This window comes from Chelonia mydas, chromosome 13 (assembly GCF_015237465.2).
Source record: "Chelonia mydas isolate rCheMyd1 chromosome 13, rCheMyd1.pri.v2, whole genome shotgun sequence".
Taxonomy (NCBI): domain Eukaryota; kingdom Metazoa; phylum Chordata; order Testudines; family Cheloniidae; genus Chelonia; species Chelonia mydas.
In genome coordinates, this window is record NC_051253.2 from 30882189 (window position 1) to 30909848 (window position 27660).

The window sequence follows — 27660 nt, forward strand, 5'->3', positions numbered from 1 at the left end:
CCAGTATCTTGTCTTCCAACAGCAGCCAATGCCAGATGCTTCAGAGGGAATGAACAGAATAGGGCAATTAATCATCAAGGGATCCATCCCGTCAGACGCTCCCAGCTTCTGGCATTTAGAGACTTTGGGACACCCTGAGCATGGCATTGCATCCCTGATCATCTTGGCTAATAGCCATTGATGGACCCATCCTCCAAGAACTGCTCCTTTTTTGAACCCAGTTGTACTTTTGCTCTTCACAACATCCCCTGACAACAGGTTGGCTGTGCACTGTGTGAAGAAGTACTTCCCTTTGTTTGTTTTAAACCTGCTGCCTGTTCACTTTATTACCTGACCCCTGCTTGTATGATGTGAAGGGGTAGATAACATTCACTGTCTCCACACCACTCAAGATTTTATAGAACTCGATCATAGCCCACCTTAGTCGTCTCTTTTCCCAGCTGAACAGTCCCAGTCTTTTTAATCTCTCCTAACACGGAAGCTGTTCCAGACCCCTAGTCATTTTTGTTGCCCTTCTCTGGACCTTTTCCAATTCTTAATATTTGAGATGGGGTGTCCACATCTGCACGTAGTATTCAAGATGTGAGTGTACCATGGATTTATTTAGTAGCATTACGATATTTTTTGTCTTCTTAACTATCCCTTTCCTAATGGTTCCTAACATTGTTCGCTTTTTTGACTGCTGCGCATTGAGTGGATGTTTTCAGGGAACTATCCTAATGACTGCAGGATCCCTTTCTTGAGTGGTAACAGCTAATTTAGACCCCATCATTTTATACGTATAGTTGGGACTACGTTTTCCAATGTGCATTACTTTGCATTTATCACCGTTGAAGTTCATCTGCCATTTTGTTGCCCAATCACCCAGTTTTGTGAGATCCATTTGTAACACTTCACAGTGCTTTGGACTTAACTATCTTGAGTTATTTTGTATCTGCAAATTTTGCCACCTCACTGTTTACCCCTTTTTCCAGCTCATTTATGAATATGTTGAACAGTACTGGTTCCAGTATAGACCTGTGGGGGGACACCACTATTTACCTCTCTCCAGCCTGAAAACTGACCATTTATTCCTACCATTTGTTTCCTATCTTTTAGGCAGTCACTGATCCAAGAGATCCGGTTACTTCCCTCTTACTTATCCCATGACAGCTTACTTTGTTTAGGAGCCTTTGGTGAGGGACCTTGTCAAAGGCTTTCTAAAAGTCCAAGTACACTATATTCACTGGATCACCCTTGTCCACATGTTTGTTGACCCTCTCAAAGAATTCTAGTGGATTGGTGAGACATGATTTCCCTTTACAAGTGTCATGTTGACTCTTCCCCAACAAATCGTGTTCATCTAGGTGACTGGTAATTCTGTTCTTTACTATAGTTTCAACCAATTTAAGCCTAACTTCTGTACCAGACACTGGCCTGTAATTGCCAGGATTGCCTCTGGAGCCTTTTTAAAAAAATTGGTATCATATTATAGACATCTGGAATAGAAGCTGATTTTAGCCATAAGTTACATACCACAGTTAGTTCTGCAGTTTCACATTTGTGTTCTTTCAGAACTCTTGGGTGAATACCAGCTGGTCCTGGTGACTTATTACTGTTTAATTTATCAATTTGTTACAAAACCTCCTCTATTGAGGACTCAATCTGGGACCATTCCTCACATTTGTCTCCCCAAAAGACTGGTGTGGGAATCTCCATCACATCCTCTGCAGTGAAGACTGATGCAAGGAATTCATTTAGCTTCTCTGCTATGGCCTTGTCTTCCTTGAGCATGCCTTTAGCACCTCCCTTGTCCAGTGGCCCCACTGGTTGTTTGGCAGACTTCCTTCTTGTGATGAACTTTACTTTTTGTTGTTGTTGTTAGTTTGTGTGTCTTTTGCTAGTTTTCAGGTTCAAAGTTCACCAGGAATCTAAATTTCTGGCTCTAGGCATGCAGGTTGCTGCCTCTCTCATGGCTCCTCACTGCCTATCTCATGCCTGACCCCCAGCACAATCCACAAACCAGGGGAACATTGGCAGAGAAGGATCTGTCTTCCCTTTAGGGCTAGAGCCCATAGCCATGCACACAGCAGGCCTAACAAGTCAGACCGAAGGCTCCGATTTAGTCACAGATGTTGCAGAAGTCATGGAATCTGTGACTTCCATGACCTCCATGACTTCAGCCTGCGGTGGTCGGGAGCTGCAGAGTCCCCACCACCCATTGGGACAGGAAGCTGTGGGGTACCCCCGCCACCTCTGGCAGCCCCCAGAGCTCCAAGCCAATGTGGGTGGCTTGTACCCCACAGTTCCCGGCCACTGCGGGCTGGGGAATGAGCTCCCTGCCGCCAGCGGCGGGAAAACCCCCGAGCTCACCACTGTGGCCGGCAGCAGGGGAACCCCCAAGCTCACCACCACCACCAGTAGTGCAGGACTTGGAAATCCTGTCATGTGGCGATGGGGGAACCCCGAGCTCCCTGCCACCCCAGCTGGCAAGGGAACCCCTGCATCTTCCAGCTGCTGGAGGCTGAGGGGGAGCTCCCCAGCTTCCAGCCGAGGGTGGTGGGGAACCCCCAAGCTCCCTGCCGCTGTGGGCCCAGGGGAACCCCCAAGCTCCTGTCACCCAGGGGCTACAGGGGTACCCCACAGCCCCCCAGCTGCTGCAAGCAGCTCCTAGCCCCTGCACCGCTGCCCCAGCAGATCCCCATTTTGTCACGGATATTTTTACTAAAAGTCACAGACAGGTCACGAGCAAAACAGAAAAATTCATGGAAGCCATGACATGTCTGTGACTTTTACTAAAAATATCCGTGACAAAATCTTAGCCTTAGTCAGACCCCATTCAAAAGCTGACAGGAGGAGGAGGTGGTGCTGACCTTATAACTTTTAGCCCAGTAGTTAGGCACTCACTGGGATGGGGGAGACCTGATTCAATTCCCCCTCTGCCTGATGGGGAGAAAGGATTGAAATAGGGTCTCTCACATCTCAGGAGACTGCTCTAACCTCCGAGCTAAGGGCTCCCTCAAACTCTCCTGCTGAAGCTATTCCACTTTGGATAAAGAATTAAATCCTCACAGGAGCAGGGCGACTGGACCCTGGGTCTCCCACCTCTCAGGTGGGTGCCCTAACACTGGACTATAGAGTCACCCTCTCTCTGGCCCAAGAACTACTTAAGTCTTTATTCCCAGTGGAACAGCTTCAGCAGGAGAGAGAGAGAGAGAGACCCACAGCTGAGTATCCCCCAGCTCAGGGGTTAGAGCACACTTGAGATGTGGGAAACCCCTATTCAAAGCCTCTCTCCCCTCAAGCAGAGGGGAATTAATCCCAGGTGAGCACTCTCACCCCTATTGGACACTGTTTGGGAGAATGAGGCAGGCACCTGACTCATTCACATAGGAAATTACCTAGGTGCTTACGCCGCCCAATTCCAGGAGAGGGGTTCCTAGTTGTCAGCTGCCAGCAGTGTTAGGCACCTATCTCTGTGAGAGGCGTGGGACTTAGGACATGCTCCTGTTGTCAGCATCTCTCATTGGCTTGATTAGGCAGCTCCTCACCTAGTGGGCTGGCTCTTGTGGATCCCATTCTACCTCGCAGAGTCCTAAAGTTGGGCTCCAGCCCGAGCCCGGAAGTCAGGAAGACTCTGCCTGAGTCTGATGGCGTTTATGGCACCCACTACCTATATGACTCCATTTACCCATCCAAGACAGAGATCTGTGCAGTACTGGAAGTCCCACGTTTACAGTCTAAGTCGAGACAGTCTTCAGCTGTTAGTCACCTCAGAACATCATAACCTTTCTCGAGTGGTGGGGAAGCAGGACAAGAGTGCTCAGGGACGTGCAGTTCAGTTGTCAGAGTACATCTCAGACAGGGACTTCCGGTGTGTCAATCAGTAGTGGGGGGCACTCTGGCATCACTTCACAGTTCGTGGATTCTGGTCTCAGAACAGAATGTTGCACATCACTCAGCATACTGGAACTACGAGCTGTTCATCTGGCTCTCAGATCATTCCTCCTTCTTCTGCCAGGGAAGGCTGAGCAGGTAGTAACGGCCAATACATCTGCAATCTACTGTAGCAAGCAAGGGTGTAGCCACTCCGCCCTCGAGCGCGTAGAGACAATAAGTCTGTGGGATTTGTGTATCCACCATGGCATTTATCCTAAGGCAGGAGAGCAAAATAGTGGCAGATCGCCTCAGCAGAGACTTCTCCCAGATGCCTGAAGGTCCCTAAAGGATCAGTTGATTCAGATCGTATTTGCCAGATGGGGTCAACCAGTTGTGGACTTGGTTGCAACAAGGTTCAAATGAAAGTGTCTCTGTTTCTGTTCCAGAGCAGGCAGGGGCAATCTGCTGAGGAGGAGCTTTGTGAGCGCGGGAAAGCTTGGCCTTCTCACCAGCACAAGATATTACCTGCCCCACCTTGTCTCTCTAGTTACCATGGGATTCTTGGGGGTCAGACATCTGCTGATGTTCCTAACTTAAAATATCTAAAGCGGATATCAACTGCCATCTTGTGGTTACCGGTCAGTGATTTAGTCATCTTGTGATCTAGGGTTGCTCCTGGTTAGCTGCTTATGCTAAGGCTTTTTAGGCCTTGATTAGTTTAGCTAAACTATTGTTTTACAGGCCTTGAGGCTTGTAGGCTCATTGCACTACTGCCTTACCTACCTTTAGGCTACATCAGTGTGTCCTAAACTCATTAGCTAATTTAACCCCTTGGATGGTCATTTTCTGGATCCACAGGATGTTTGTCCTCTGCACGGCCCCTAGACAATACCGATGGGGAAGTTAGAGAGTCCAGATAAACTTGTTAGTTTCCAAAATGTCCAAATATTCCCATATCTGCCCTATCAGTTGTTTTTGTAGTCACTAGGACTGTGTCCTACAGCATAGGCTGTGCACTAAGTAAGTGACAAAGAGAGAAACAAGTTTTCTTTAAGACTAGAGACAAACCAGAGAAGTTAAGGGAAGGGAGAAACTTCAAAAGTGGATTAAACTAATTCAGAATCAGGCACTCTTATTCCAGGATCAGAGCCTCCCCCCAGGGAGTTAAGCCACCGTAGCCAGGTAACTCACTACAAGCACTCCTCCTCATGGCTGTGCCTGGCATAGCAGGGTCTTCTCTCCTTTGGCACTGCCTGCCAAGAGCTGCTCCAGCCCTGCAGTGCTCTGCTCGCGACTCAGCCTTCTGCACGCCAGGTCAGTAGCCCATTTGCAGGCTTTATTGGCCCTCCAGACCTTGTCACCAGGAGTCTTCAGTGGGCTAGTAGCAGAACTCAGGCCCCTGCAGTAAGCAGCTAAAGTCTGTCTGTCCAACGGGCTAGCACAAGAGATCTGCTCCTCCTCCCAGTCAGCCACTACTGTTGGGCGTTTCCTCATTAACTCCTCCCTCCAGGCTTAACACCTCTTGCAGGCGTAGCAGGGCAGGGCTGATTGAGCCCACAGGCTCTTATTAACCCCTTCCTGGCCACTGGGGGTTGTCAGACCCTGTCACAACTCTTTAAATCCACATCCTCCCTTACTAGCTTTTGTGTGGAGACAAGCCCTCAGCCCAACATGTAGCTCTCCCTAGAACTGTCTCAGTGTAGTTTTTGCAGTGTTGACCTGAAGAAGAGCTCTGTGTAGCTTTGAACATGCAATAGAAACTGGTCCAATAAAAGATGTCCCCTTCCCCACCTTGTCTCTCAGCGTCATTTTTGACAGACTTTCTAGACAGTGCTGGTTGGAGCCCTTGAGAGGGCCATTTAGGGATCTGGGACAAAAATTGGGGATTGGTCCTGCTTTGAGCAGGGGGTTGGACTAGATGACCTCCTAAGGTCCCTTCCAACCCTGATATTCTATGATGACTTTTTAGTGGGTGGGAGCATCACGTATCTTACGTAAGGTGGCACATGTATCCTGAGATGGGACACTTGTGAAAATGCTGTCAGCACAGGAGTTTCCAGACATCTCCAGGGTTTTCCTAAGTATGGCCACATTTGAATTGCAGCCAGCAGCACTACGTGGTTTTGGAGAAAAGGGAATAGCTTATCCAACTGAAAAGACAAGAGGCAGTTAGTTAGCCAGAAAGTAATTATCCAAGATGGAATTTGGCAAGGACACCAGGTTAAGTCTGTTGGGGCCAGGGTGTAGGTGGCCTGGCCTTGGCGTTAACATCAGGCATGGGCCAATAGACCAGTAGCCAATTACCAGGAATCAGGCTGGGTTGGAACACTGGGAGATCAGAATCGAGAGGCAAATGGAAGGGCAGGAACCAGGTGTCAGTTATGAAAGAGCCAGGCCAAGTCAGGCTACTGGAAGGGCAGGATCAGAAGGTAGGAATAGGCAAACACTAGGCCAGCAGTCCATGATTTGATGAGGCCCTCTTGTACAGACAACTCCCTGTTGGTTCCTCTGGCTTAAATAGGGGCTGCAGCCCAATCAGGAGCCTTAGAGCGCTTCCAATCAGAGTGTAGGGGCAGGGCTGGTCCCCCAGTTGGGGTTCATAGACCCTAGTCCCAGCTGCTGGTTCTGAGCCGCTGCAGCGCGGATTGGAGTGTGACTCCCAGGATCCCCTAGACTTGTGTTTGGGACCCATAATGCCTGATAATTTCCTACTACTGCAAAATGTGCCCTGGGAGCTTTAAAGGGGCCCTGCACAGGAGAGAGGGAGGGGAGAATGTTTCTGCTGGATTATTTCACATTAGAAGTTGGGGCCTGTTTACCCTGGAAGACTATGGTGACTAGAAAATTTGAGAAGTGATGACATCACCCGAGCTGTGAGAGCCGAGCAATTGAGAAGGGAAGGGACTTTTTAGTCAGACTGCTTAGAATTTTCCTCCTCTCTGTTGGTTCATAGTATTTAAGTGCAGTGGCTGATGGACATGTGGCTAAAAGCCACAACACTTCCATCCCTTCATGAAGGTGTTAGCATCTGCCCTACACATCCTCGAGTGACCCCCTCCTCCAGCAAAACCAGAAGACACTTAATATTTCAAAGTTAAAAGACAAGCGGGAAAAAATCTTGCCAACACACCGTAAGGTATCAATAAAAAAGCACAAAGAAATCTTTGACAAGTATTAGTAACCTCCGGTGGCCATGGCCTCAGTTTTACATCTTATCTTGCGGCACCTCTATCACTTTTTGTGGGACATGGGGTCAGGACTGACTCTAACTGAAAACCTCCCCTAATGCGTCACCAGCACCACTCCTTGTCCTGTAATATGTTGCTCAACCTTAAATGTGGGCACTGACCGGATCAGAAGTCACAGAAGTGCAGCTGTGGCCTAATTTAGTTATCAGCAAATGTTGCAATTCCAAGCCACAAGTATAACCCTGTAAGCTAGGTCATTAACCACAGTGCTAATCCCTGACTAGTGACCGCTGTGCCACAAGAGTGAACTCTTGGCTAGGATTCATTGCCAGGAGTCGTGCCTGTTTGCTAACACCTATCTAACTTAGCCAGCTTATGTCCAGTAACCGTGTTCCTTGGGCAGATACGTTAGTCTATGAAACAAGTATTTGTGGTATTTTATCAGAAACGTTACTGAAGACGAGCTAGACAGCCTCCTCTGCACTGCCTTTGACTTACTGCCCTCCTGCCAGGAAGAGACAAGCGTAATAGGAGAACCCCAAACCAATCTCTCCAGCTATGATTTCTAGTCTTCAGAATTTTTCTTTGGACTAAAACTAGACTCCCTGTCCCAGATGCCTGGACTGCACTCATGCTGTCCCCGAGTCACTCACACATGTGCCCTCTTCCTGAAGAGCGTAATGTGAGCAGGGACACTACAACAGTTTGTGTAATGGGGGGGGAGGGCTGAGAGCCATTGAACCAACCTGTAAGCCCTGTACATGATGGAAATCACTTCAAGCTACCGCACCCCCAGCACCCCTAGTTCCAGCACCTCTGAATGTGAGGCATTACAATCTTCTGCCACTGCTCCCCTAACATTCTGGGACACAAGCCAGCTCGGCCTAGTGCCCCTCACTTCGAGTTTGTCCACATTTGGCCCCTGGCAGGGGCGAAAGCTGTTTCATTGTACACCATGCTCTGAGGAGCAGTGCTTAAAAATCATTAACCCGCCCTGGCAGCATTCAGAAAAACTCAGACAAACAAGTTAGTGAATCTATTGCTTCTCCCGAGCTGCGGAGATTAGGAAGAGGGGAAACATTCTTCACAACAAAAATCCTGGTTGGTTGGAAGGAGATTGAGGGCTTGCAGTGAAGCTTTGAGGGGGTTGTTAGTTATTTTCATTCCCACAGTGCCTGGAAGTCCAATCCCAGCCAAAATCAGGGCCCCATTGTTCCAGACACTGTAGAAACACACAAGACAACAGTCCATGAGTTCAAATCCCAGCCTTGGTAGATTTGTGTGCTGTGCCCATTAGCAATCCCCTTTCTGCTTGGTGGCTGGGGCACAATGGGCGTGGGAATGCTGTGTGCAAATATAAGTAGGGTCAGCTCCCTAGAATGCCATTGACCCACCATGAGACAGTCTGGTGGGAAGTACTGAGCCTGGGATAGAAAACCCAGAAGGGGGCTGGGCTGATAGGGGAGGGACTTGCTGTCACATTGCATATGACACCAGAGAGGCCAGTGCAAGCGTCCCAGCCAGGATGAGGCAGGAGAGGCTCATGGAACTGCTGGGCAGCTCTAGGTCTGAAAGCAGGGTGCGTAGCTGGGAACAGGCATATTGACTGCATGGCCCCAGCACACAAGCTTGAGACAAACATGCTTGGGGCACACCACAGGGATACAGCCCTGAAACTGGGGTGCAAGTTGAGACTGGGCATTTCAGTGCATGAGAGGCACACAGCACTGGGCCCAGGGGGACACAGAATGGGCATTTGCTGTGAATGGCAGGGACACACTATGTTGACACAGGGTGGTGGGGAAGGAGTGGGATAGGATAAGAACAGCCATGCTCAGTACATGGCACAGGCACACAGCACTGAAAATGGGGCAGGTTGCTAAGAATGGGCATGGTGGAACACAATGAGGGCATTCTGTGCCCCAAAATTAAAAATTCTGCACCCCAAAATTAAAAATTCTGCGCACAATATTTTAAAATTCGGTAAATTTTATTTGTCAATAAATAAATGCAGAGGCTCCAGCATGGCAGAGGGAAGCACAGGCCCCCAGCTGTATGAAGGTGGGGGATCAACCTGCAGCCTCCTCACCCCCGGGACACGGATTCACTGGTGAGGTTGCACCAAACCCTGACACAGCACAAGATCTGGGCCTGCACCAGAAACACCCTGGGGCCCTGCCCCTCTGCGCCAGCCACACCAGGAGTAGGGCAGGCAGGCTCAACCAGGCAGGAACCACATGTAGAGGGATCCAGGTGTGGGGTGAGAGGCCTCTGGGTGTAGGCAGCTCAGTGGGGGGTCTAGGTGTGGGGGAATCTGGATGCACAGAGGCTCGTTGGGGGGGTTCAAGGTGCAAAGGCAATGGGACACTTCAGGGGCTTCTAGGTGAAAGTGGTTGGGGCTCAGTGGAGAGGTCTGGGTGCAGCTAGCTGGGGGCAGTGGCATGGGGGTCTGGATGTGGGGGTTCAGGTTGATGCAGAGGGGTGGGTCTCATCGGGGGGGTTTGAGTGCAGGGAGCTCAATAGGGGGTGGTTTGGGTGCAGGGGTGGGGGTCTGGAGGCAGGAGGTCTGGGTGAAGGGGGGCTCCAGATGCAGGGGTTGAGGTTCAGTGCGGTTGGGTTTCAGTATGGAGGGCTAGGGGGATTCTGGGTGAGGGTGAGGCTTGGCAGGGGTGTCTGGGTGTGGGAGGTCCAGATGCACGGGGGTTGGGCGGATGGGGGAGCAGCTCCCCGGACAGTGACCCCTCCCTCTGCAGTTGAAGAGCGATGAGGGCAGGAAGCAGGTGAGGATGCTAAGCTTCCTGCAGCTGGGAGAGGCTTCTGGGGGTGGGTCTGATACTGCCCCATCCACTCCTTGCTGGGGAAGAGGACATCCCATCCTCTCCCGCCTCCAGCCCAGGCAGGACTAGCAGCTGATCCTGGCTCAGGGTAGGAGCTACTGGCTGGGGTGTCCCCAGCCCTGTGGTGATTTACCTTTCTGCCGGCTTCTCCAGGTGCCTGAAATGATGTACCTGCGCAGCTAGGGAGTGGTGTGTGACTGCTCTGGCAGTTTCCCTTTGCTTCCCTGTCAGAACATCATTTTTCTGTGAGGAAGCAAAGGAATCTGTCGGGGGCATGAATTCTGCACACGTGCAGTGGTGCAGAGTTCCGCCAGGAGTAATAGAGGAAATGAGAATATGTGTATTTTTACTCTGCAATCAGACTGCAGCTCATGTAGACATACCCAGGCTGGCTTTGATCCAGCTAGCCCAAGTAGCAATAGTGGCTGCATGGATTAGCCCTGCCCAGTGGCCATGTACTCAAGTGGTTGCCACTCCTGCTGCCGCAGCTTCACTGCTATTGTTATTTGAGCTATCTTTCATCTAGCTAGATCACAGCTAGCTCAGGTTTGTCTGTGTTGTTTGCCAGTATAGCTTATTCCAGTCCCAGCAAACCAAGCTATGCTGGTGGAAGTACAGCTTTGCGGGTATAGTCACATCTACACAAGGGGCTTCTGCCGGCACAGCTCTTCCGGTCAGGGATCACACCTCATCACATCTCTGACCAACGTACCTATGCTGGCAAAAGTTTCTAGTATAGACCTGGCCTTAGTGATGCCTCTTGCCCTTCCAGACCATGGACAGTGGCTAAACATAGAGCTCTGGAAACCAGGAAATACAGAGTTAAGTAGTGTCCCTCGGACAACCTTAGCCCTGCCCCCTTTAAGTGATTTGAGAACTCAGGACTGTATCCTTCCTGAGCATGTGGAGGCCAGGAGAGGTTACTCACTCCGTGCAGTAGCTGTGGTTTGACATGTGTCTCTGTGGGTGCTCCATTCTTGGTGCATGTGCATCCCACTTGCCCTCAATTGGAGATTTTCATTAGCTGTGTATATTAGGCCTGAGCATGCACCATTGGTGCCCTCACGCCCTGCACCAAGACTACGAGACTGCAGGGGCAAACCGCTCCTTCAATTCCTTCTGCGCCAGAGTCTCAGAGGAAACTCCAAAGCAGAGGGGAAGGAGGGCAGGTTGTAGAGCACCCACATTGACACACATCTTGAAGAGTTGCAGTTACTGCACAGGGTGAGTAACCTCTCCTTCTTTGAGTAGTGTCCCTAAGGGTGCTCCACTCATGGTGACTTTCAAGCACTATCCCCAGTAGGAGGGGAGCTTTGGAAAGGAGTCCCTCACAGAGGACAGAATTACATTGCTAACTGCAGCATCTGATCAGGACACATCGGCCAGAATATATAGAGAAGGTAGGTCCTGAAGACCATGTAGCGGCTCTGCAGATTTCTGAAATTGGAACATTTTTAAGGAGAGCCATAGATGTTGATTGTGATCTGGTCGAGTGGGCCAATACGTGGATATGGGTGGAAGGTTGACAGCCCGGAAGCAAGTTCTAATACACTTGGAAATCCATTTAGAGAGTCTCTGGGTAGAGATGGCAGTGCCCTTTGACCAGTCTGCAATCAAAACAAACAGTCTATTGGATTTTCAAAATGGTTTACTCCTGGGGCAATTTTACACCACTGTGCGTGTGCATAATTCATGTCCCCAGTAGATTTCTTTACTTCCCTGCAGAAAAATTACTTTCTGACAGGGAAGCAAAGGGAAGCTGCAAGAACAGTCACGCACCACTCCCTAGCTATGCAGGTACATCATTTCAGGCACCCGGAGCAGACGGCGGAGAGGTAAATCACCACAGGGCTGGGGACACCCCAGCCAGTAGCTCCTACCCTGAGCCAGGATCAGCTGCTAGTCCCGGCTGGGCTGGAGGCAGGAGAGGATGGGATGTCCCCTTCCCCAGCAAGGAGTGGCTGGGGCAGTATCAGACCCACCCCCAGAAACCTCTCCTAGCTGCAGGAAGCTCAGCATCCTTCCCTGCTTCCTGTCCCCATTGCTCCTCAGCTGCAGGGAGAGGGGTCACTGTATGGGGAGCTGCTCCCCCATCCACCCAACCCCCGTGCACCTGGACCTCCAACACCCAGGCATCCCTGCCAAACCTTGCCCTGTACATCCAGAACCCACCCTAGCCCTCCATACCCGAACCCCACCGCACTGAGTCTCAACCCCTGCATCTGGAGCCCTCCTTCACCCAGACCCTCTGCCTCCAGACCCCCACCCCTGCACCCAAACCACCCCCTATTGAGCTCCCTGCACTCAAACCTCACCCTGATGAGACCCACCCCCCTGCATCAACCTGAGCCCCCACATCCAGACCCCCATGCCACTGACACCCAGCTAGCTGCACCCAGACCTCTCCACTGAGCCCCAAGCACTTTCATCTAGAAGCCCCTGCAGAGTCCCATTGCCCCTACATCTTGAACCCCCCAATAAGCCTCTGTGCAGCCCCCCCCACCTACACCCCCCACTGAGCTGCTTGCATCCAGATTGTCCCACACAGAATCCTCTCACCCCACACCTGGATCCCTCCACACTTGGATCCTGCGGGGTTAAGCCTGCCTGCCCCACACGTGGTGAACCTAACGCAGAGGGGCAGGGCCCCAGGGTGTTTCTGGGGCAGGCCCAGGACTTGTGCTGTGTCAGGGTTGGGTGCAGCCTCACCACTGAGTCCGTGTCCTGGGAGTGGGGAAGCTGCAGGGTGATACCTCATCTTCATACAGCCAGTGGCCTGTGCTCCCCACTGCCATGCTGGAGCCTCTGCATTTATTTATTGACAAATAAAACTTCAGAATCTTAAAATATTGTGTGCAGAATTTTTAACTTTTGGGGCACAGAATGCCCTCAGGAGTAAATGTTTTCATTCTAGCCAGACAGAAAGATAATGCCTTCCTGACATCTAGAGAATGCAGGACAGACTGCAGGTTGGAAATGTGCAGTTTCAGAGAGAAAACGGATAGGTATATGATCTGATTTAGGTGAAATTCAGAAGTCACTTTAGGAAGAAACCTGGGATATTGTGCAAGGCTTCCAACTTTACGGGGTAAGGGAATAAATACTAGAAAGGCTGTTTTCCTAGATAAATTCAATAAGGAGCAAATGGCCATTGGTTCCAAAGGGTGTTTTGTGAGGCTTTTGAGAACCAAGTTCAAGTCCCAGACAGGAGTAAGAACTGTTATCTGTGGGAAGAGAGTTCCCAGGCCTTTCACTAATGTTGCAGTTGTGGGGTGAGCAAACAGAGAAAACCCCCTCAATAGTAGTATAAAGGGTCGCCAGATGAACCTTGAGGGAATTAAGGAATAGAAATGATTTATTAAGCTATAGCAGGTACTCCAGGACTAGCAGAAGCAGGGTAGATTCAGGAGTAGCATTGTGGGTTCACACCAGTGGCCAAATCTTGTCCACTTTTGAAAATAAGGAGTTTTGGTGAAAACTACCATTTAATAATATGTGTTGTACCTCAGCAGAGCGGAATGACTCTAGCCCCACAAACCATCGAGGAACCAAGGCCTGAGGTGAAGAGTGCCCAAGCTGGGAAGTGTCAGTCAACCGGCATCCCGGGAGAGGAGTTGAGGATCTATTGGAGGACAGAGAGCTAAGAACATAAGAATGGCCATACTGGGTCAGACCAAAGGTCCATCCAGCCTAGTATCCTGTCTGCTGACAGTGGCCAATGCCAGGTGCCCCAGAGGGAGTGAACCTAACAGGTGATCTCTCTCCTGCCATCCATCTCCACCCTCTGACAAACAGAGGCTAGGGACACCCTTCCTTACCCATCCTGGCTAATAGCCATTAATGGACTTAACCTCCATGAATGTATCCAGTTGTCTTTTAAACCTGGTTATAGTCCTAGCCTTCACAACCTCCTCAGGCAAGGAGTTCCACAGGTTGACTGTGTGCTGTGTGAAGAAGAACTTCCTTTTGTTTGTTTTAAACCTGCTGCCCATTAATTTCATTTGGTGGCCCCTAGTTCTTATATTATGGGAACAAGTAAATAACTTTTCCTTATTCACTTTCTCCACACCACTCATGATTTTGTATACCTCTATCATATCTCCCCTTAGTCTCCTCTTTTCCAAGCTAAGAGGCCTAGCCTCTTTAATCTCTCCTCATATGGGACCTGTTCCAAATCCCTAATCATTTTAGTTGCCCTTTTCTGAACCTTTTCTAATGCCAGTATATCTTTTTTGAGATGAGGGGACCACATCTATATGCAGTATTCAAGATGTGGGCATACCATGGATTTATATAAGGGCAATAAGATATTCTCCATCTTATTCTCTATCCCCTTTTTAATGATTCCTAACATCCTGTTTGGTTTTTTGACTGCCGCTGCACATTGCATGGACGTCTTCAGAGAACTATCCACGATGACTCCAAGAGCTTTCTCCTAATTAGTTGTAGCTAAATTAGCTAGATGAAACAGGTGAGGGAACCACGCTTGATGCAGCCACATTGGGGCTAATAGAATGACTCTGGCCTTGTCTTGTTTGATCTTGTTCATCACCTTGATGATGAGAGGCGTTAGAGGGAAGGCATATAACAGCCTCTTTGTCCAAGGCAGGAGGAAGGCATCACCTAGGGAATTGCGACCTAGCACCCCCTGCTCCCCAAGCAAGATAGGTGGCATTTTTTGTTTGTAGTTGTGGCAAAGAAAAAAAAAAAGTCTACTTCTGGAAACCCCAACTCTGAAAGATTCTGACCAGAACTGGGAATCCAACTCCCACTAGTAGTCTTGGGAGAAGCACCGGCTGAGCATGTCGGCCATGACATTCTGGATGCCAGGCACACACATTGCTGAAATCCCTACATGATGCTTTATGCACCAGTTCCACAACTTTATTGCCTCGGCACAGAGGGAAGGGGATCTCACCCCTCCTTGCTGATGGATATAAAACATGCAAGCCAAGTCGTCTGTCATGATTTTGATGGATCTGTTTCTGATGAGAGGAAGGAAGTGAAGACCGGCATTTCTGACTGCTTTGGAGGGAGGTCTCTTGGGCTGCCCACTTGTCAGAGAGCCAAGATGCGCTCCCATCCTAACAGAGAGGCATCTGCACCGTGGTTACGGTCAGCACTGGTTGGAGGAAGGGGACCCTTGCCCCAACATTGCGATGGACCTTCCACCAGTCTAGAAAGTGCATCAGCCACTGGGTAACCAACACTTCCTTGTTTAGACCAGTGGTTTTCAAACTGCGGGTCGCAACCCAGTACTGGGTTGTGGAATAGAAGGCACCAGCTCGTGGTGGCTCTGGTCCACACCACCGACCAGGCAGTTAAAAGTCCCGTCAGCAGTGCTACCCGGTGAAGGCAGGCTAATTTCTACCTGTTCTGACGCCACATTGTGCTCCGGAAGTGGCCAGCAGCAGGTCCAGCTCCTAGGTGGGGGGGTCACGGGGCTCCGCAAGCTGTTCCCGCCCTGAGCACCAGCTCTGCACTCCCATTGGCTGGGAACCAGCCAATGGGAGCTGGGGGGGGTCAGTGCCTGTGGGTGAGGCTGTGAGGAGCTGCTTGCGCGCCTCCACCTAGGAGACAGACCTGCTGTTGACTCTTCCAGGGCGCAGCGCGGTGCCAGGAAAGGCAGGAACCTGCCTTAGCACCCCTGCTGCGCCGCTGACCGGGAGCCACCTGTGGTAAGCCCACGTCCCAACCCAGGGCCCCAATCCCCTGCCCCAGCCCTCAGTGCCCCCCAAACCCAGAGCCCTTTCCTGCACCCCAAACTTCTCATCCCTGGCCCCACCCCAGAGCCTGCACCCCCAGCCCAGAGCCCTGACCCTCTCCCGCACCCCAACCCCATGCTCCAGCCCTGAGCCCCTCCCACACCTCAAACCCCTCATCCCCAGCTCCGTTGGGTTGCGGGCATTAACAATTTTCTTCAACTGGGTCGCCAGAAAAAAAGTTTGAAAACCACCGGTTTAGACTGTCTGTTTGCTGAGTAAACCGTTCTGAGCCACCCATGGAAACAGCGGAGGCCTAACCTTGCAGAAGTGCAAGCGGCCATGTATCCCAGGAGTTGAAGGCAGTTTTTGACTGAGGTCTGGGATTGTCCTGATTTGTTCTGATGAGGCCCGATAATGTCCGGAACCTGTCCATGGGGAGAGACAGGATTGCCAACATTCTAATTGCACAAAACTGAACACCCTTGCCCTGCCCCCTGCCCCGCTCCTTCTCAGAGGGCTCGCCCCCACTCACTCCAGCCCCCTCCCTCCGTTGCTTGCTCTCCACCACCTTCACTCACTTTCATTGGGCTGGGTTGGGGTGCGGGAGGGGGCGAGGGCTCCAGCTGGGGGTCCGGGCTCCAGGGTGGGGCCAGAAATGAGAGGTTCAGGGTACAGGAGAGGGCTCCTAGCTAGGGCAGGGGGTTAGGGTGCAGGTGGGAGTGTGGGGCCTGGGGGGGAGTTAGGGTGTGGGAGAAGGTTCTGCTCTGGGGCAGGCGGTTTGGGGTGCAGGCTCTGGCCAGGCAGTGCTTACCTCAAACGGATCCTGGGCGACGGTGCAGTGGGCTAAGGAAGACTTCCTGCCTGTCCTGGCTCTATGCGGCTCCCAGAAGTGGCCGACATGTCCAGCCCCGAGGCGGAGGCACGGCCAAGCGGCTCTGCATGATGCGCACTGCATGCGCCCGCAGGTGCTACCTCCACAGCTCCCACTGGCCATGGTTCCCAGCCAATGGGAGCTACAGAGCTGGCGCAGGGGGCAGGGGCAGCACGCCGAGCTTCCCTGATCGCCCCTGCGCCTAGGGGTCGGACATGCTGGCCACTTCCGAGGAGCTGTGCAAAGCCAGGGCAGGCAGGGAGCCTGCCTTAGCCCCACTGCGCTGCCAACCAGACTTTTAAAAGCCTGGTCAGCGGTGCTGACCGGAGCCGCCAGCGTCCCTTTTTGACTGGGCGTTCCAGTCAAAAACCAGACGCCTGGCAACCCTAGGGAGAGATGCCCTGGATGTCAGGGAATCCAGGGAGGCCCCTATACATTGTATGTTCTGAATGGGAATTAGTGTGGATTTTTCTATGTTCAGCTGAAGGCCCAGGTCCAAAAACAGACACAGCATTGTCCTTGTAGCGGACAACACTTCTTGGTAGGATCGACCGCTGAGTAACCAATGGCTGCGGTACGGGAATACCACGATAACCTGAGGATACAGATGCCACTGCTGATAGAACCTTTGAGAATGCTCTCGGAGCCAAGGAGAAGCCGAAGGGGAGCACCCGGTAGCGAAAATGATACTGGCCAGCCACAAATCAGAGGAATCTCTTGTGAGATGGTGTATCACTATATGGAAGTACGTGTCCTGGGGGCTGAGGGCCAAAAACCAATCTCCTGAATTTAGAGAAGGAATTATAGCTGCCAGAAGGTGACATGTAGGGTGGGCATGCAAGATCAAGTGTCCCCCCTCACCCTGATTTTGATGAGTGCCGAGTTGCCCTTGCAGGGCTTGCTCTGTTCGGTCTGCTGCCAGGGGAGGGTGGCTCTGTCCTTCTCCTGGGTGCCCCTCCCCCGGCACCTCCAGCTCACTCGGTCCTTCCCCCTGGCAGCTGGACCTGGACAAGGAGCTGAGGTGGTGGGACCGAGCCGCTTCTCATGCAAGCTGACTCTGCTAAGGGTCACTGTCTGCAAGAAAGCCAGGCTGGGGAGGTGGTGGCGACCCATTCCCTGCCTGGGCCTGGCTCCCAGAGACCAGGGCCAAGTGATCTGTAAGTGCCGCTGGTACCCTGCACCCTCTTCCGCAACCCAACCCCCTGCCCCAGCCAGCCCAGAGTCCCGTCCCATGCCATGCCCTAAACCCCACATCCCCCACCCCACCCGCAGCCAGAGCCCTCACACCCCAAATCCCTGGCCCAGTCCAGAGCCCCCTCCTGCACCCCAAACCCCTCATCTTCACCCCCCCCGGGCCCACACCCCCAGCCGGAGCCCTCACCCCCTCCCGCACTCCAAACCCCTCACCCCCGGCCCCACTCCCAGACAGAGCCCTCATGCCCCCGCCACACGCAAACCTCCTGCCCCAGCCCGGAGCCCTCTCCTGCATCCCCTCATCCCTGGCTCCACCCCAGAGCCTGCATCCCCAGCCCAGAGCCTTCACACACCTGCACGCCCTGCCCCGCCCGGTGAAAATGTGTGAGCGAGGGAGGGAGGGAGGATGGAGTGAGTGGAGGCAGGGCCTTGGAGAAGGGAGCAGGGCATGGGCAGGGCAGGGGTGTTCAGTTTTATGTGATTAGAAAGTTGGCAACCCTATGCTGGGGAGAGGAGCCGAGCAAGCTGGAAGTGACAGGGGAGAGGTGCAGCAGGAGAAGGACAGAGCCCCCCACCTGCAGGTAACTCTGGTGGGGCTAGGAGAGTGCAATGGCCCCAGGTCAGGCCCAAGGCAGGAGGTTGCTGGGGAAGGCACCAGGAGCAGGGTCCCTCTGCTAAGCTGGAGATAAGGGCATTGCCTGCACCTGTCCCCCACTGAGGTGTCCACGAGGGCATGGGAGCCCCAGGGAGACAGTGATGCTGGTCTGGCCCACAGACATCTGCTTCCCACTCCTGTGACCCCAGCCTCCGAGGAGCTGGTGGGATTAGCTGTCCTGGCCCAGGGAGGTGGGGCTGGAAGATTTCTCCAAGGTGACATGTGGAACAGGAACATGGGCCCCCTTTTTGTGCCCCCCGCCAGTATCTTCAGGCACAAGTCATCTATCCTGAACTTTTGGAATCACACAAATTTGTTTAGGAGTCATAGATCTGGGATTGATCTCCACCCTCCATTCTTCGTTGGTACGAGGAAACCCTTTCCCCTCTGTGGAGCAGATAACAGGTCTCTTGCTCCTAAATGAAGAAGGGTGTTTATTTCCTGCCTTAGCAGGAGCTAGTGAGAGGGGTCCTTGAAGTAGGACAGGGAAGGGGACTGAGGAGGAGAGAGGGAAGCAAAGTGGATGGTGTAGCCCAGGAGTAAGCAACCTCTGGCATGTGTGCCAAAGGTGGTAAGCGAGCTGATTGTCAGTGGCACTCACACTGCCCGGATCCTGGCCAGCGGTCCGGGGGCTCTGCATTTTAATTTAATTTTAAATGAAGCTTCTTAAACATTTTAAAAACCTTATTTACTTTACGTACAACAATAGTTTAGTTATATATTATGGATTTATAGAAGGAGACCTTTAAAAACGTTAAAATGTATTAGTGGCACGCGAAACCTTAAATTAGAGTGAATAAATGAAGACTTGGCACACCACTTCTGAAAGGTTGCCGACCCCTGGTGTAGCCTGATGATATGCTTCCAGCACTCATTTGTCTGAGGTAATATGTTCCCGTGCATGCTGGAAATAAGAGAGTTGGTTTCCAAATTGGGGAAGGTGGGCAAAACAATTAAGCTGGCAGGCTAATGAGAGAGGAGAATTCGAACCCTCAGCTGTCCTGTCAAAACTGGCACGTCAGTGATGACACCTGTTAAGTTAGAGGGCCTCTTTCTCTGGAACCTGTAACTCTTCCTGGAAGGCTCCATGGGTCTCTGGAATCCAGAGAATTGCATAGGACGGCTCTTTGAGCCATTGAGATCTGCTGATCTGCTGATCTTCCATTTGTTTACCGGGGGAAGGAGACCAAAGCCCTGAGGTAAGTGGGAAAGCGGGATACCGGGAGGAAGCACAGGCAGCAATGTCTGTGAGGGGAGGGCTCCTGCCTCATACTGGGAATGAGGGGCGATCAACAGGTTATCTCAAGTGCTTATATACAAATGCACAAAGCCTTGGAAACAAGCAGGGAGAACTGGAGGTCCTGGTGATGTCAAGGAACTATGACGTGATTGGAATAACAGAGACTTGGTGGGATAACTCACATGACTGGAGTACAGTCATGGATGGTTATAAACTGTTCAGGAAGGACAGGCAGGGCAGAAAAGGTGGGGGAGTAGCACTGTATGTAAGGGAGCAGTATGACTGCTCAGAGCTCCGGTACGAAACTGTGGAAACTGAGTGTCTCTGGATTAAGTTTAGAAGTGTGTGCAACAAGAGTGATGTAGTGGTGGGAGTCTGCTATAGACCACCGGACCAGGGGGATGAGGTGGATGAGGCTTTCTTCCGGCAACTCACAGAAGCTACTAGATCGCATGCCCTGATTCTCATGGGTGACTTTAATTTTCCTGATATCTGCTGGGAGAGCAATACAGCGGTGCATAGACAATCCAGGAAGTTTTTGGAAAGCGTAGGGGACAATTTCCTGGCGCAAGTGCTAGGGGAGCCAACTAGGGGGGGCGCTTTTCTTGACCTGCTGCTCACAAACCGGGTAGAATTAGTGGGGGAAGCAAAAGTGGATGGGAATCTGGGAGGCAGTGACCATGAGTTGGTTGAGTTCAGGATCCTGACGCAGGGAAGAAAGGTAAGCAGCAGGATACAGACCCTGGACTTCAGGAAAGCAGACTTCGACTCCCTCAGGGAACAGATGGCCAGGATCCCCTGGGGGACTAACATGAAGGGGAAGGGAGTCCAGGAGAGCTGGCTGTATTTCAAGGAATCCCTGTTGAGGTTACAGGGACAAACCATCCCGATGAGTCGAAAGAATAGTAAATATGGCAGGCGACCAGCTTGGCTTAATGGTGAAATCCTAGCGGATCTTAAACATAAAAAAGAAGCTTACAAGAAGTGGAAGGTTGGACATATGACCAGGGAAGAGTATAAAAATATTGCTCGGGCATGTAGGAAAGATACCAGGAGGGCCAAATCGCACCTGGAGCTGCAGCTAGCAAGAGATGTCAAGAGTAACAAGAAGGGTTTCTTCAGGTATGTTGGCAACAAGAAGAAAGCCAAGGAAAGTGTGGGCCCCTTACTGAATGAGGGAGGCAACCTAGTGACAGAGGATGTGGAAAAAGCTAATGTACTCAATGCTTTTTTTGCCTCTGTTTTCACTAACAAGGTCAGCTCCCAGACTGCTGCGCTGGGCATCACAGAATGGGGAAGAGATGGCCAGCCCTCTGTGGAGATAGAGGTGGTTAGGGACTATTTAGAAAAGCTGGATGTGCACAAGTCCATGGGGCCGGACGAGTTGCATCCGAGAGTGCTGAAGGAATTGGCGGCTGTGATTGCAGAGCCCTTGGCCATTATCTTTGAAAACTCGTGGCGAACGGGGGAAGTCCCGGATGACTGGAAAAAGGCTAATGTAGTGCCAATCTTTAAAAAAGGGAAGAAGGAGGATCCTGGGAACTACAGGCCAGTCAGCCTCACCTCAGTCCCTGGAAAAATCATGGAGCAGGTCCTCAAAGAATCAATCCTGAAGCACTTAGAGGAGAGGAAAGTGATCAGGAACAGTCAGCATGGATTCACCAAGGGAAGGTCATGCCTGACTAATCTAATCGCCTTTTATGATGAGATTACTGGTTCTGTGGATGAAGGGAAAGCAGTGGATGTATTGTTTCTTGACTTTAGCAAAGCTTTTGACACGGTCTCCCACAGTATTCTTGTCAGCAAGTTAAGGAAGTATGGGCTGGATGAATGCACTATAAGGTGGGTAGAAAGCTGGCTAGATTGTCGGGCTCAACGGGTAGTGATCAATGGCTCCATGTCTAGTTGGCAGCCGGTGTCAAGTGGAGTGCCCCAGGAGTCGGTCCTGGGGCCGGTTTTGTTCAATATCTTCATAAATGATCTGGAGGATGGTGTGGATTGCACTCTCAGCAAATTTGCGGATGATACTAAACTGGGAGGAGTGGTAGATACGCTGGAGGGGAGGGATAGGATACAGAAGGACCTAGACAAATTGGAGGATTGGGCCAAAAGAAATCTGATGAGGTTCAATAAGGATAAGTGCAGGGTCCTGCACTTAGGATGGAAGAATCCAATGCACCGCTACAGACTAGGGACCGAATGGCTAGGCAGCAGTTCTGCGGAAAAGGACCTAGGGGTGACAGTGGACGAGAAGCTGGATATGAGTCAGCAGTGTGCCCTTGTTGCCAAGAAGGCCAATGGCATTTTGGGATGTATAAGTAGGGGCATAGCGAGCAGATCGAGGGACGTGATCGTTCCCCTCTATTCGACACTGGTGAGGCCTCATCTGGAGTACTGTGTCCAGTTTTGGGCCCCACACTACAAGAAGGATGTGGATAAATTGGAGAGAGTCCAGCGAAGGGCAACAAAAATGATTAGGGGTCTAGAGCACATGACTTATGAGGAGAGGCTGAGGGAGCTGGGATTGTTTAGTCTGCAGAAGAGAAGAATGAGGGGGGATTTGATAGCTGCTTTCAACTACCTGAAAGGGGGTTCCAAAGAGGATGGCTCTAGACTGTTCTCAATGGTAGCAGATGACAGAACGACGAGTAATGGTCTCAAGTTGCAATGGGGGAGGTTTAGATTGGATATTAGGAAAAACTTTTTCACTAAGAGGGTGGTGAAACACTGGAATGCGTTACCTAGGGAGGTGGTAGAATCTCCTTCCTTAGAGGTTTTTAAGGTCAGGCTTGACAAAGCCCTGGCTGGGATGATTTAACTGGGAATTGGTCCTGCTTCGAGCAGGGGGTTGGACTAGATGACCTTCTGGGGTCCCTTCCAACCCTGATATTCTATGATTCTATGATAGGAGTAAGGCTGCCTAACAAGCATAATGTGGCCTTGGAATTTGGAAGAGTATATAACAACCCATCGGTGTTCTCTACAAACAACTTCCATCCATCAAACGAGAGATCCTCAACCGTATTCTGGACTTCTCTAGAAAAGCTGGACAATTGTAGCCAGGAAACCTGGTGCATCACCACCACCGTAGAAATGGAACGAGCAGCAGCATCTCTGGCATCAAGCGTTGCTTTCAATGATGTTCTCGCCCGTAACTGTTCCTCAGCAATAGTGGCCAGAATTGTTCCCTTTGATCTGGAGGACAGTGTTCAATAAACAACCCACATTTCATGTAGTTGGTGAAGTGGTACTTGACCATCAGAGCTTGTGTCAAGGTACCTTCCCCACTCTGAACGCTAGGGTACAGATGTGGGGACCTGCATGAAAGCCTCCTAAGCTTACTTTTACCAGCTTAGGTTAAAACTTCCCCAAGGTACAAACTATTTTACCCTTTGCCCTTGGACTTTCGCTGCCACCACCAAACGTCTAACACCGGTATTATTATTATTAGGAAGGAGCCTGACTGGAAACGTCTTTCCCCCCAAAATCCTCCCTTACCTTTACACCCCCTTTCCTGGGGAAGGCTTGATAAAAATCCTCCCAATTTGCACAGATGACCACAGACCAAAACTCTTGGATCTTAAGAACAATGAAAAAAGCATTCAGTTTCTTAAAAGAAGAATTTTAATAGAAGAAAAAGTAAAAAAGAATCACCTCTGTAAAATCAGGATGGTAAATACCTTACAGGGTAATTAGATTCAAAACATAGAGAATCCCCGTAGGCAAAACCTTAAGTTATAAAAAGACACAAAAACAGGAATATCCATTCCATTCAGCACAGCTTATTTTCTCAGCCATTTAAAGAAATCATAATCTAACACATATCTAGCTAGATTACTTACTAAGTTCTAAGACTCCATTCCTGTTCTGTCCCCAGCAAAAGCATCACACAGACAGACCCAGACCCTTTGTTTCTCCCCCCCTCCAGCTTTGAAAGTATCTTGTCTCCTCATTGTCATTGTGGTCAGGTGCCAGAGAGGTTATCCTAGCTTCTTAACCCTTTACAGGTGAAAGGGTTTTTCCTCTGGCCAGGAGGGATTTTAAAGGTGTTTACCCTTCCCTTTATATTTATGACAGCTTGGTAATTCGCAATGTGGAATTGCAGCGTAGCCAGTGAATAGGCCTTCCTTCCCAGGAGGTCTAGGCAATTTTGGTCTCTGTTGTATGGTGTGAATTTATAACAGTGCTGTTTGCCCTGCTCGTTCACCACATCAAAGACCAGAGAATTGGAGGTAGGTGAGAGAAAAGGAATTCATAGTCCTTGATGGAGACATAATATTTTTTGTCAGCCTTCTTACAAGTGGGTGTCATTAGCTGGGGTTTGCCAGATGGTCCTTGCAGGTTTCCAATAGAGCCCTGTTAATAGGGAGGGCAACTCTAGATGGTATGTCAGAGTGCAGAATGTCCAACAGTGTTGGGATGCTCTGACCTCCTCCAAGGGGATCTGCAGAGAGTCTATCACCCACTTCATGAGGACCTGGGAACTGCTGAAAATCATCTGCCATTGATGAAAGAGGAGGCCTCAGGGCCTCATCCTGCAAAGAAGACAAGTCAGTGATTTGAGACATAGCTTCTTTGTCTGCCCTGGTCTACTGTTCCTCAAATGTTTCTTTCTGTTGCTGGGGAGGAAGCTTGGGTCTCTCCATTGTCCCAGTAGGAGAAGGTTGGGGCCCTAGGGAATTGCTGATGATAGGCTGCCCAGGGATCCCAATATGGCCATTGAGGGACATTCAGGGGAGGAGATGTCATCCAGGGTTGCTCCAGCCAGGAGTGATAAGGCCCTGGAACATCTTCCCTGCCCCTTCAGGAGAGAGGGCTAGTGTAGTGTGTATCGGAGAACCCTGCACAGAAATGGAAGAAGCAGAGGGAAGGTTGTCCTCCTCCTCCTCCTCTTCTTCTCCTAATGGAGGAGCTCCCACAGAAAAGGGAGGGGATAGGACCGAGGATGTAAAAGGATCCAGAGACTGAGAGGTTCTCAATACTTGCCACAACAGAGACTTTGGGTCAGCAGTCACTGCTAAGTCTCCCTGATATCTAAAGTCCTGTGGTACCAAATGGTGCTGCGGCATTGATAGCTGTTGTGGTACCAAGTGGGATAATGGCACTGAGTAGGGTTGCGGTATGAGTGTTTGTCCTTGCCCAATGGCTTTGAGCACTTCACATGACACTTGATAAGGGCGGTGAGCATGGAGTCATGTCCAACGGTACTGATGGTGCAGTCCCCAGCTGAGGGCACCAGGGTCTTCCCAGAGCCCTGTTTATCTTTAGCACTGCAGTGTTTTCTTGCTCGCTGCAGAAGCCTTTTGCCTCTAGGGTACTGAGCCTCAAGGAAGACCTCTCTGAGGTTGCAAATCTGCCCAGAGATTGAGGTCTTTTTGAGGGAGAATCCCTGGGTGGTGAACTAGAGGTCCTCTTCTTAGAAGATTTGGAGGAGGACTCAGAGGATTTCTCCTTTCTAGGAGAACGTGGCACCGAGATGGAAGGGGTGTTAGAAACTCCTGGAGATGGACGTCTTGGGGGTCCTGATGCGGGGTGGAGGGAACACTCCATCATAAGGCATCGAAGTTTGACTTCAGTTCTTCTGAGTCCTAGATTTCAGGGCTCAGACAGAAGTTGCACTTCTGCGGCACGTGCGACTCACCCAGACAGCAAATGCACTTGTAATGTCAGTCACTGACTGGGATGGCCTCTCTCCACAAGAGGCAGCATTTATATCCCGTTGAACAAGCCATGCCCCTCACAGGGAGGACTTCCCAGAGGGAATAGAACAAGTCTTTCTAGCCAAAAATTTAAAAAAAATTTTTTAACAAGTACTGAACTAACTGCTACTAACAAACTAGCTAACTAATTAAGTAGAGTATCAGAGGGGTAGCCGTGTTAGTCTGTATCCACAAAAGCAATGAGGAGTCTGGTGGCACCTTAAAGACTAACAGATCTATCTTAAAGACTAACAGACTATCTGTTAGGTTTTCTCTACTTAATTACAATGAGAAGTCCAGTGGCACCTTAAAGACTAACAGATAGTCTGTTAGTCTTTAAGATAGATCTGTTAGTCTTTAAGGTGCCACCGGACTTCTTGTTGTAATTAAGTAGAGAAAACCTCCATAACTGTCAAGATAGGCAAGGAGCAGACCCTCTAGCTCCATCTCAGGCCCAAGCAGCTGAGAAGGCACAGAGGGATGGGTTGCCGGCACAGCCTGATATAGCCTCGAAGCAGGGCATGAGGATACCCACAGTGCACAAGTGTGCTGAACGGACACTGCTAATGAAAATCTTCACTTGAGGGCATGTGGAGCTCATGTGAAGCACCCATAGGGACACTACTTGAAGAAGAACAGAGAGATGCAGAAGTGTGGTGTGGAGGAAACTCTTTAATCTTGTCTTTTCTATAGGAAAATTGTGGTTAGGCCCAGGTTAGCTAGATTAGATGCCTCCTTCTAAAAAATATGCTCTAGCTCCACAAGATATGGGGTGGATGCTGGAATAACTGGGGAGGTTTCTCTGGCCTGTGCTATACAGGAAGTCAGACTAGATCAGTGGTTCCCAAACTTTAACAACCCACGAACCCCTTTCACAAAAATATCAAGTCTCGTGAACCTCCTCCTCAAAATGAATATTTCCAGGGATTTTCTCCCTTACCTCAGCATAAATGATAGAAGCAGTGATCTTGGAAATAATTTGGTTTTTTTATGACATGCTTATTACACACTATTTATTATTAACTACATTATTAATTTTATTACATTATGAAAATGGCAACAGTCTTCCAAGATTTCACTTTTGTAGTTCATATTACTTTGATGAAGCCGCCTACATGTTTCATCAAGGAGTACCAGGCATGAAACAGCATGAAGGTATTTAAGAAGCCAACTCAAAGAGTTCCTCCCACAAGCATTTGGGCCTTGAGCTGTCCAGGCAAACAACGCACGAATACAACAAAGCTTAAACTTGATCCTCATAATAATTTAAAAAACAACACCAGCAGCCTATTTAATTTTAGAAACAGTAAAAAGATATCCACCTCCCTTTCCATTTCTCATAAAGGGTCTTGAAGTTTAAATCTCCTCACTGTGATGGATGTGCTTGCTTTGATCTGCATTGCTCTTGGAAGTCCAGAACCATTGGAGAAAGATAAAGTCTCAGGTCTGGTTCAGCATTGAGTCTGCTTCTGTATTTGGTTTTCAGATGTGCATACCAGGAAAATGCATTCTCACGTAAGTATGCTGTTGAAAATGGTAACAAAACTATAATAGCTTTTTCTGCCAGCAGGGGGTACTCGTTTCTTAAACTCAGCCAAAAGTTGATCAATGAGAGACTTCTGAAACTCCTTTTCGGTTCGTAATCACAGGAGATCTCAATCAATTTCTCTTTTTCCTCAGTGCTCAATATCTGCGTTGAGAAAGTGGTATCATCAAAGGGGTTGCGAATCCAGCCATTATTGCCTGACATAGCTGGAAAGTATTCCCTGAACGTTGTGCAGAGTCGTTTTAGGTGTGCAGTTATATTAGTTTTAGTGCACTGATCCAACCGAAGCTTATGTTCTGCCAGGAAGTCATGGGGTTCAGGCTGCTGGCCCCATGCCCGGGGTCCCTAGGGACGGCTCTGTCCGCCATTACAGATTTTTTTCTCAGAACCCCCTGATACGTTTCGCGAACCCCCAAGGGTTCACAAACCCCGGTTTGGGAATCACTGGACTAGATGATTACAATATTCCCTTCTGATCTTAATATCTATGAATTTATGACCACTCTTCCTCGTCAAGACAAGCTCCCAAAGTATTTGTATTGTTAACACCCCTTCGTTTTTGTCCTGCAGAACTGCTGAGGCCATCACCCTTAGTTACTCTGAGTGAACCAGCAGGAAGGTTGGTTTTGTGTTGTGTGCGGATTGATTAGACCTTCACAAAGATAAATATTACCTTTAATCCAGTGGGGACAGCTGAAAGGAAGAGTTTTATTGTAAGCATTTTGGTCATTTGTCACACACTGGCAGGTTGGAAAGTGGAGAGGGAACCTGGAGGTAGCAGAGCAGATTGCACACTGCTAGCAGTGTGCAGACACTCCTGTGCAATCTTCACTCATTCCCCTGGCACATATGCACTGGGATATGGCC